This window comes from Mesoplodon bidens, assembly GCF_964165515.1.
Source record: "Mesoplodon bidens genome assembly, chromosome: 13".
NCBI classification, from domain to species: domain Eukaryota; kingdom Metazoa; phylum Chordata; class Mammalia; order Artiodactyla; family Ziphiidae; genus Mesoplodon; species Mesoplodon bidens.
This window is the reverse complement of record NC_138169.1, coordinates 34936567-34947944: the sequence shown is the minus strand read 5'-3', so window position 1 is coordinate 34947944 and position 11378 is coordinate 34936567.

Sequence of the window (11378 nt, the reverse complement as noted above, 5' to 3'; positions counted from 1 at the left end):
AAGGAAGTTAAGAGAGTTCACAATTTGAGAAACAGAAAGTCTAAGACAGTTTAATCCTGTTTTTTTTTGAAGTATAGTTAATTTACAGTGTGGCACATGTACAGCAAATTGATTCAGTTACCTGTCTATACATATCTATATATACATATATTTTTTTCAGATTCTTTTCCATCATAGGCTATTACAAGATATTGAATATAGTTCCCTGTGCTCTACAGTAGGTCCTAGTTGTTTACCTGTTTTATATATAGTAGTGTGTATTTGTTAATCCCAAATTCCTAATTTATCCCTCCCCCCCCTTCCCCTTTGGTAACTGTAAGTTTGTTTTCTGTGTCTGGTGAGTCTACTTCTGTTTTGTATATAAGTTCATTTGTATCTTTTTTGTAGGTTCCACATATAAGTGATATCATATGATATTTGTCTTTCTTTGTCTGACTTAGTATGACAATCTCTAGGTCCATCCATGTTGCTGTAGTTGAAGCCTGTTGAGGAAAAAAGCTCTTGTAGGTTCTGTGGAATTTGAGGATATGGAGTTATAAATAAGGATATTTTCTATAGCATCTTTTCTCTCCCCTATGTGGCCTCCAAGCATTGAGAGGAAGGTTTTGAGTGACAGCTTTTCAGGAGGCAACATGTTGCTTTTAAAAAAAGCCCCCAGTTAGCACTGTCCTCCTGTTTGCTGTAGTCGTTGGTACCAGACTCTTCCTAAGCAAGTCCTGTGTTTAGATGTTTGAGGCACTTCTGAGATGGACTCACCTATAACATCTCAAGGAACACTGTCAGACATCTTATTCTTATAACCTGATTTTTCTGCTCAAGCATGAACCCAAAAAAGCCAGGGATGACCTTTGGTATTTTTTCTTCTTTTGTCCACCAGTAGTTTAGTTCAACCTACTAGTTGGAGGTTTCTTTCAAACATGGAAGAAATTTCAGCACCAAATTATATCCTCACTCAATGAACTCAACTCTTCCTTGACAGCTTTACATGAGTAGCCAGTCTTTTACAGGTGAACTTCTGTATCTTCATAATCTCCTCAGGTTTTTTTTTTTTTTTTCTTTTCAAGGGGCAGAAACATTTTTCTCTCTATATATTGTAAGACCCAATTTAACATGAGAAGAATCTTGAAAAAACTGCATGTAGTGCTTTCCTTAGATCCTTATGTTGACCTGAAACTTCTAAACTCTTCTCTAAACTTTTTCATCCAGTTTTTCTCCAAACACATTAGACTCCCTTTTGCTCTAGACCACAGTTCTCCATCAGAAACAATATGTTAGCCACAAATGTAAGTGAAAATTCTAGTAGCCTCATTAAAAAAGAAAGAGGTGCAATTAATTTTAGGAATATATGTAAAACAATCTATCAAGAAGTATTATTCTTTCGACATGTAATCAGTATAAAATTAGTAAAGGGTTATCGTCCATTTTCTCTTTTTATACTGAGGCTTGAGATCCAGTGTGCATTTTATGGCAATGGCACATTTCAGGTCAGATGAGCCTCATTCCAAACGCTCAACAGCTGCTCTTGACAAGTGGTTCAGGTGTTAAAGCACATGGTGCTAATTTCTCTCCCTTCACAGCCCCCAGGAAAGTCCTCCCCTGAGAATTACTTCATTTCCAGTGTCTTGAGTTTTCCATTGGATTCTTTTTGTCTTCCTTTAAACTGCACAGGCCTTCCTGAAAGCCCTTCGCTTGCATGTAACTGCTTTGGGTGCAATTGATCAATTTCCTGTTCCCCATAAGCTCTGTAAGTAAAACCTAGGTCTCTTCACTGCCTTAGACGTTGCTGACAACTCTCTCCTTCCCTCCTGGGGTGCTTTCACAGCTGCCTGCTCATTCCCTCTTTTCTTCGCCTTTGCAGATTCATGCCAATAGAGGGGGGTGGGTACAGGCAGTGGTTCTCAAACCTGAGCACCTCAGAGCCCCCAGAGGACATGTTAACATACTGCTGGGCCCACTTCCAGAGCTGCAGATTCCAGGGATCTGGGGTGAAGCTGGAGATCTGCATTTCTAATAAGTCCCCAGGTGGTGCTGTTGGTCTGGGCACCCTGCTTGGAGACACCCTGTCAGTCCTTGGCCCTCTGGCCTTTCCCCCAGAAGGTGCCTGTCCTGCAGCCACACCCCCTTTTCTGGCCCACAGAGCCCCAAGGTGGGCTGTGCTTCAGGGCCACCTGGCATCAGCCTGAGTCAGTCCTGGCCCAAGGGTAAAGGCCCTTTCTCTGGCCAGTGATGGGTTCTGGCAAATGAGATGTGGGGGATGGCGGAGCTTCTAGGAACTTTTCATGCTTTGTAAAAGGGACCCAAGACAGGCTGGTTATTTTCCTGCTTCTGGACATTGTTGCCTAGCTGCATCCCTTAGGGCTAGAGTCAGCATGCTGGGCCCCTGAGGGCAACGGCCGAAGAGGTCAAGCTTGCACTGACTACAGAGGAGAGATGGAAGGGAGGTAGGTTATGGAGGATGTCACGCAGCCACCGGAAGAAACCGTCCTGGGGCCTCCCTCCTGTGCTGTGTGCAGTAGTAAGTATACACGTTGTTTAGGCCACTTTTAACCTCGTGCAGGAAACCTCCTGACACTCCATCTGAGAGCTTTCATCTCTTCCCTCTCTAATCGCTATGTCTGGTTGGTGATTTCCTGCAGTCCACTCTCAACTCCACTTCTTCCTCGACTGAATTCTCTCTCTCCTCCCTGCCTTTCTTCCTCTGCCAAAGATGAGGGGAGGCCAGTCCCTAACATTTTGGGGGCTCAGAACAGGAACACAAACGGAGGGTCCTCACGCATCTCTGTTCCCACACCTGGATGCGTCCCATTCCGGGACTGGGATGCATGGGGGCACCTGCGTGTGAGTCCAGGCTCTGCCCTAACTCCCCACCCCCTGGCCATCCCTGTCAGATTGAGGACCCTGGTGCCTGGTCAGCCACAGGAGGGCGACCTCAGGAAGAGCCAGGCAGGGATTGGAAGTCGGCTCAGGGACGCTTGATTGGGAACTGCAGCTTCCCAGGTACGAGGAGCGTGGTCTACAGGTGGGGCAATGGGAAGCATGGACTTCAGGGATCCCACGGACTCCTCGTGCTGCTGTGGGGGGCATGGCCAGGGGAAGGCCACAGTGGGCTTTCTAATCCAGCGCGCCTGGGGCAGTGGCCCCAGCTGCTCAGGTGTCAGAACTGGATGAAGGATGCTGATGTGATTGAGCAGATTCTTGGACTCTGAGTCACACACAGTGAAGGCTTCCATGGCTGCATAGGAATGTGTCACATCTAATGCTTTGATCCTGCTTTGGAACGTGATAGCACCCTAGCCTATTGATTTTGTGAAAAGATCTGGGAATTTTTGTTTGAGGTTTTATATTCTATTGTACTGTGTACAACCAGGCACTTAAACCTTAGTGGTAAGATTTTCCCTATAGTATTATTTCGGATACCCTTATTCCTTCTTTTTCCTTGGATTCATTTGCTGAAATACATTCTCTAGTTATTTTTTCAGAAAGGACCTCATTTAGTAAACTTTATTCAGAACACTCTGTTTTCCCACATTAAGTTTGAGTATGAACTAGATACAAACTACTATGCATTTTCCCTCCACACCTGGGAAGGTTGGCCCCAGGAGTGCTGGCACACAGCATTAGTGATGACAAGTCTGGCCCCCCTCGTCCTCACTCCCTTGTAATTAATCTGTGTCCACCCCTCCCTCTGCCTGGAAGACGTTATACATGCATACGTTTATTTATATCTGAATATTCTGGAGGTGAACCGTGCTGTGCCCTTCAGCTCAGGGAAATTTTCTTTCAAGTCGCTCAGTATTTTCTCTCCTCCAGTTTCTGCTCTTCTAAAACTCCTATTAGATGTTTAAGGTTTGGCTCTATTTTCTATTCTTACGTATCCTGACTCATCCCATTCTAACCATCCCTGCATTTGTTTACGTGACATTTTAGAGGTTCCTTCCAGAGTATTCATTCTTTGAGCCGGTTTCATTCTGCTCTCCAGACTTTTGGCTGAGACTGTATATTTGTTTTTTGGTCATATGGTTAATTCCCAGAAATTTAAAAAATAGTAGCTTGTTCTATTTTTATTAAATATTATTGAATATTTGAGGAGGAGGATTATGTTATTTTCATATTTATTTTCAAGTTGCCTTAGTTTTCTATGGACACTGTTTCCATGGAGTGAGTTCTTCACTTTGTTGAATTTGATGTTTCGCTTTGAAGTGTTTTCTTTCAAAGTTTCATGATTCTTGGTTTTCTGTTCACACTTATGGTCAAGGACAGGACTGAAGTCTGAATTGCCTCAGCTGAAATAAGAAACCCTATGAATTTTTCTATTACTGTGAGTTCTGATCTCAGCAGTCTGTCTTCTATCATTGTGGGGAGGGCAGGACGGGTGAGAGGCATTTCTCCTTACCTGCAGCAAAGCCTAGGGGCCCCCCCGTTAGAGTCCCCACCTCCAAATACACCCTCAGTGCTCCACCCTGGGGGCCGACACCAGCCTCACTGGCCCCATTGCATTCCCCCAGGTTCTTGTCGGCTTCCCTTAAAGAAAAACCAGCAGAAGAGCTTTCACTTAGGTCAAACAGTAGTTCTTGAGCCGTTTAGTCTGGAGGAGAGAGTCACAGCTGCCTGGGCTCACAGGTGCATGAGGGTGAGGTGCCCTACTTACCTTGTTCTTCCCAAGGCCATCTCTTAATTACCGACTCATCTGCGCCAGGGCCCTTTCTAGGGCCTGATAACAGTGCGCCTCTAGCTCTCTAGTGGGATTTTTTAAGGAAACTTTATTCTTGAAGGTCCATTCTCTTCTGTGTATTTTAGGCTGTGATGTTTTGTTTTGACTTGAGATATTATTGACATGCAACATTGTGTAAGTTCAAGGTGTACAGTGTGTTGATTTGATCCACTTACACATTGCAAGATGATTACCACCTTGGTGTTCATTAACACCTCTCTCACATTAGATAATGATCATTTCTTTTTTTTGTGGTGAGAATATTTAAGATCTGGTTCCTTAGCAATTTTTGGCATAAATTAATACAGTATGCTTGACTATAATCAGGATTCTGTGTGTTAGATCTCTAGGACCTCTTTATCTTCTGGTTGCAAAGTTTTCCCTTTGACCCTCTCCCTAATTTGGGCTGTGGTTTTATCCTCAGTTTGATTCCATCTGCTTTATGAGTTCTCTCCTGATGGCTACCTTCATATTTTTCAGTGTAGTTATGGGTTATTTTTGTTTCCATCACCAGTATCTTATTTGACGGCCTTACTGCTCAATGATGCTACAGGTATATCCTTCTCTATGAGTGTTAGCGCCACTCCAGTTCACCACCTACAATAATATTATGGAATATGACAGCCACTGGCCACACAAGGCCATTGAGCACTTGACTTTGAACCAAGAAAAAGGACTGTGAAATATCTACTGAAAATTTTAATCTAAATTATAGTTGGAAATTGTAATATTTTGGATGTACTGGTTTAAATTGAATATAGTCTCAAAATTAATGTCACTGGTTTCTTTGTTCTCTTACAATGTGGCTACTAGTAAATGTAAAATTTCATGTGTGGCTTATTGTATTTCCATCGGACAATGCTACTACTCACATTGCTGCAAGAGTCATTCCTTAGATAAAATTAGGAGGAGGTGGTCAAGATATAACTGGAGATGTAGACTACCCATCCACCCCCAAATCTCATCAAAGACACAAAAGAGTGAGATAAATTATGCTCCTAAAATTGGCAGTGTGGGTGGAAAGAAGAGGTCAGGCCAGAGGCACCGTATTCTTCAGTAGGAATCTATGTGACTTAGGGATCAATTTATTATGAGTACAAAGCTCAGGAAAAAATTCAGTGTTTCAAGCTGGGGACCATGGTCAGTCATAGTCCTGTCGATCATGTGAATCAGGATGTCATACAGGAGGAAAGGAGAGCAGACGTGTCAGTGAAGGTAGGAAAATAATGAGTTTGGTTTCAGATTCGTGGTGTGTGAGGTGTCCCTGGGCATCCACATGTCCCCATAGATGGATGACAGCATGAGCAATGCTAGGAGCATGAGCAATGCTAGGAGCATGCAGCTAGTGGTAAACATGGGGGTCATCAGTACAGTGGATGAAACCACCTGGGGCACACACCCCAGTGCTGGTGCTTTGGGAAACCTACCAGATAAGTGTGGTCTGATGAGGAAAAGCCTTGAAGGAAAAGGGACTATTAGCCAAAGGAACCTTGACCAACTTATATACTCTGACACCTAGCATAGCAAAGGTACAAGACAGGCCTCAGGTGGACACTTGTGTAACTTAACTTACTCTCAAAGTGTTAACAGTAGCTTTCGATACCCTTAGTGTTTCAGCAGTTACTAGAGCATGACGTACGTTTTAACCAGTGGAAGCTATTATCAGTCAAGGGATTTCAGGAGGTGGTACGTAAATATAAGAAGAAAGTACAAACCTGTGGACAAAGGGAGTTTGGCATGGAAATAAGGGAGTCTCACCTTGGTGCAGTCTAATTAGGATGAATGAATCTTGCTTCTATTCCTGCAGGTTTATAATGATTCTATTAAGAGAATTAACTGGCTGTGGTAGGAAATGTAACCAAATTTAGGTTAACTCCTAATCTAAAGCAGAGCACAAGGTAGTTTCAAATCCTAAGTACTTGACCAAAGGGAGATTCCTGTTGTTTTTAATGCTAAAGTAATAGAATTGAAACATGGAGGGAAAAAACTCACAACTCTGTAAACACCCTGAGGCATGGATTCTCTTTATTTCTTTTCTATGGCCTAAATTCAGAACACAAAATGCTGAATGACACCAAAAAGCAGATAATCACTGTCAAATATTTTTGAGCTAGGGCATACAGTCAATATGGGAACTTCAACTAATTCTCAAATTGAAGTCTATCTAGAATATTCTGGAGGACTTGAATGAAAAACTTGATCTTATTTGTAGCATTTTGAAAAATACTAGCCAGAAGGAGTTTATGTGGAGTTCAAAACATATTCTATGGTCTGGGTTAAAAGTCAACATTGAGGACTATATAAAGACCATGGCATGAGATTTCTGTTAAGCTGCCCAAGCATCTGTCTTTGGAATAATGACTTTTGGGATTCAAGAAGAAGAGATTTGAGTATGTGGCTTTACCATTGATTGGAACAACCTATCTTCTGGATATTGGAGTAGATTCTGATCAAATTATGAAATAATACATCAAGGGGCACCAGCATGGCACTGTAGAAGAAGAACAGAGTTCATCAATTCAACATGCTTGTGTTGTGTGCAATGTTCTAAATAATGCTCTAAATGATCTGGGATGAAAAAGACAAAATCCCTGCCTGCTTGGAGTTTATATTCCAGTTGCCAGAGACAGGTAAATATTTAAACAAATAACTCTTTAAATAATTTCAAGTAAGTGCTCAGAAGGAAATAAAAATGGGATAGAGAGTGATGGGGTGGTGGGGAACCACTGTGGTGAATGTGGTTAGGAAAGGGGTTGGCAAAGGACAGTTACAGGCAGAGAGAACAGCAGCTGTAAAGGGGGAAAGCCCAGAGGCAGGAGAAGCTTGTTTTGTTCAAGAGGGAGAAGGAAGGCCAGGGTGGCTGGGATTCCATGGGGCTGGCTGGGTAGGGTAGTGGTGGAAGATGAGGATAGGGAAGTAGCATCCTATAGTCATGGTAAGAGACTTGGATTTATTCTACTTGTGGGGAGAAGCCTTTGGCAGGTTACAATCAGAGAACTGTTATGGTCTGACTCACCTTGAAACAGAATCACTCCAGTTGCTTGGTGGAGCATGGGCCAGTGGAGGTGAGTGGGAAGTTATGAAGCTCTTGCCATGGATTAAAGGAAGAGAGAAGGTGGTTTCAACTATGGTTGTAGCAGGGGAGATGGTACAAAGGAGTTGCTTCAGAAAGAGTGTGGGAGCAAAAGCTGATCAAAGGGGTTTGTGGAAAGTTAGCGCAGGAAAGAAATCCAAGATGGCGCCCAAGATTTTGGCCTGAGTAACTGATATATGGGGGTGACATCTCCTGAAATGAAGAAGACTGGGGAAAAGTAGGTTTGAGGCAGGTGAGGATTCTGTTTTGGACCTCTGACATTTGAGATGCTTATTATGTATTCAAGTGGAGATGACAGGCTGGCAGTTGAATAAATGAGTGAAGGTGAGAGGGAAGTCTGGGCTGGGGATGCAGACCCGGGTGACCTCAGCATGCTGGGTGAGATCATCAAGGGACAGAGGAGAAGGCAGTCAGGACAAGAGCTCCCCGGGGCCTTCTGACATTCCAAGGTCCAGGAGAGGATGAGAGAGCAAGAGTTTCTGAAAGAAGCGGAAGGGAAACCAGGCAGCACGGGGCCTAGAGAAGACAGTGGTTTGAAAAAGGACTAGTCAGCTGGTTCAAACTACTGACCGACTAAGATGCAGAGAAGACTGACCACGGAACCTGCCAAGGCATAGGTCAGTGGTGACATCACAAGAATTAAGAGACTGTGGTCCTAGTTCTTTCAGTAGCTAGGCAGAAGTTTCTGAAGATTTTCCCTAAAGTGGGGATTATGGTACTAAATATAATGCTTTGCTTACAGGGTCAAAGGAGAAAAGAATATACTTTTTGAAATTTTCTAGTTTGCAAAGATCTACACTTGTGGTTAGTTGTGACCTTCTATTTATACAGAACTAAGATCATAGCCTGAAACAAATGCTATTAGTTTAGGAGCTTAGGCTATGTCAGTAACTTGGCATTTTATTCCTTTGCCACAGAGCTGTTATCAATGAGTTGATATTTCTGTGTATGTGAAAGTGCCTCTCGGCATCCACAGAGCAGTGTGCCAGCCACATTCGTGGAGGGCATTCAAGTAATGCTGGTTTGCCTGCCTTCCTCAAAGCAGTTACTGGGTGTCAGTTACGTGCCAGGCACCGCAGTAGGTATGCAGAGAACCAGCAGTGAATGAGAAATAGACCCTGAACATAGCAGCTCTGGTAACTTTAACCACTGCACATATTCATCCTGTTGCAGGGTTTGATTTAGAGCAGTGGTGTCCGACCAGCAGTGTCAGCAGCACCCTGGAACTTATTAGATATGCAAATTGTAGGGCCCCAGCCTAGACCTACTGAGTCAGAAACTGAATCAGCAGTCCATGTTGGAACAAGCCCTGCAGGTGATCCTGATGCACGCTCAAGTTTGAGAACCACTGGCAAGGATGGAGGCGGTCTATCACCCTGGAAATTCCCCCATCATCTAAGCTCCATCTGAAAATGACAGTATCTAAGGAGAAGACATCACATACAGTCAGCCCTCCACGTCTGGGGGGTTCCGCACTGACGGATTCAACCAACCACAGGTCAAAAGTATTCTTAAAAAAAAATTCCAGAATGTTCCAAAAAGCAAAACTTGAATTTGCCACGTGCCAGCAACTATTTACATAGCACTTACGTTGTATGAGGTATTACAAGTAATCTAGAGATGATTTAAAGTACATGAGAGGATGTGTGTAGGTTCTGTGCAAATACTGTGACTTTTTTTTTTTTTTTTTTTTGTGGTACGCGGGCCTCTCACTGTTGTGGCCTCTCCCTTTGCGGAGCACAGGCTCCGGACGCGCAGGCTCAGTGGCCATGGCTCACGGGACCAGCTGCTCCGCAGCATGTGGGATCTTCCCGGACCGGGGCACGAACCCGTGTCCCCTGCGTCGGCAGGCGGACTCCCAACCACTGCACCACCAGGGAAGCCCTGTGCCATTTTATATAAGGGACTTGAGCATGCATGGATTTTGGTATCCGCTGGGGTCCTGGACCCCATCCCCCATGGCTACTGAGGGACGACTATACAGAGGTTAATGGTGGTGTTTGTCACTCTCCGTTCCATTTCTGAAAGCCGTCCTTGGTTATTTTGGCTGAAGGCATATTTGAGTCTACTTTTGGCTTCAGACTATGTGAAGCTATTTAAAAGTTGGGGGGGGTTATTTATTTCCATTATGTAAGTAAGACTGTTGAGCGCTTCTGAGAAAATCACCCAACTGTACAGATTGGTCCCAGTATAAATGTATAGCTCTCAGCTGCACTGGGCACCAGATGCCAGGTGGAGGCCCACGTCCTCCTTGTCACTGTTCCCTCGTGTTCTACCGGTAGCTGTTCTGAACGTTCTTTCTGCCTACTTGTTAATCATTCCCAACAATCAATCTCACCTCTTACTCTTTATTTTCAGGTAAAATAACTTACTGGAAAATTTTCCTGACACTAGTCCCGAAAATGTACCTAACTCCATCATATCTTTCCTCCTTTGATCATGCTTAGAGGAAGGAGCTATAAGTTGACCAGGCTGCCATCTTTGCCTCCTCTTCTTTTGTATCTTAAGCCCTTCACTCTCTATCAGTATCTTTCCATCAGCATTTAATCATGGTTAAGAGGCTCTTTCATCTTAAAAGGAAAAGCTGAATCTTGTCTCAATTTCATATCACTTTCAAGCTATTGATATCAATCTTTTATTTTGTGCAGCACAATTTCTAGTACGTGTCTGTCTTGTTCTCTTTATAGTCCCATCAACCAGCATGTCATTTGTCTCAGGGCAGTCAGTTGACTAACATTGGATGAATAAAATGGCTGAATGTACACCTTAAAGAAAACTTGAAAATACAGAAAGTTAACAAAAAAGGTATATCAAGCATCATCTCTTTACCTAGAGAAAACCATCATGGAAGTTTTAAATAGCAAGCATCTTTATATTCCTGGTCCTCAAAAGACAAATAATTGTCTTATTAAGTTTTAGAAAGAGCACAGTAATGTTTGCAGGATGATTTAGAACTGGCAGTCAATTATTTGTGCAGGGGCTTCCCTGGTGGCGCAGTGGTTGAGAGTCCGCCTGCCGATGCAGGGGACACGGGTTCGTGCCCTGGTCTGGGAAGATCCCACATGCCACGGAGCAGCTGGGTCCGTGAGCCATGGCCGCTGAGCCTTTGCATCCGGAGCCTGTGCTCCACAATGGGAGAAGCCACAACAGTGAGAGGCCTGTGTACCGCAAAAAAAAAAAAAAAAAAAAAAAAAAAAAAAAAATTATTTGTGCAAATGTTAGCTAGAAAAAGCAGAGATAATTGAAATTCAAGGGAACTACCTTTTCTTACTACTTTAAATCATCATACTCCATCAAACCTCTGTTGGAACAGCTAATAAGTGATACCATGGAAAGGAGCTTTTTAATTTCTCCTTCTTCCTGCCCAACTTTATGGAGAGAATAATAATAACAACAAACAACTAGTGATAAAACAACTGATTTTTGGGGGAAGAGCATTGTTCCTCCAACTTCCTTCTAAAAGACATCCACTGCAGGTGTTAACAGGCTGATGAGACAAAAAGGAGAAATAGGTAACTAATGAATGAAAAGCATTGGGAAGACAAGAGTCTATTCTGAAAGAGAAATACTACT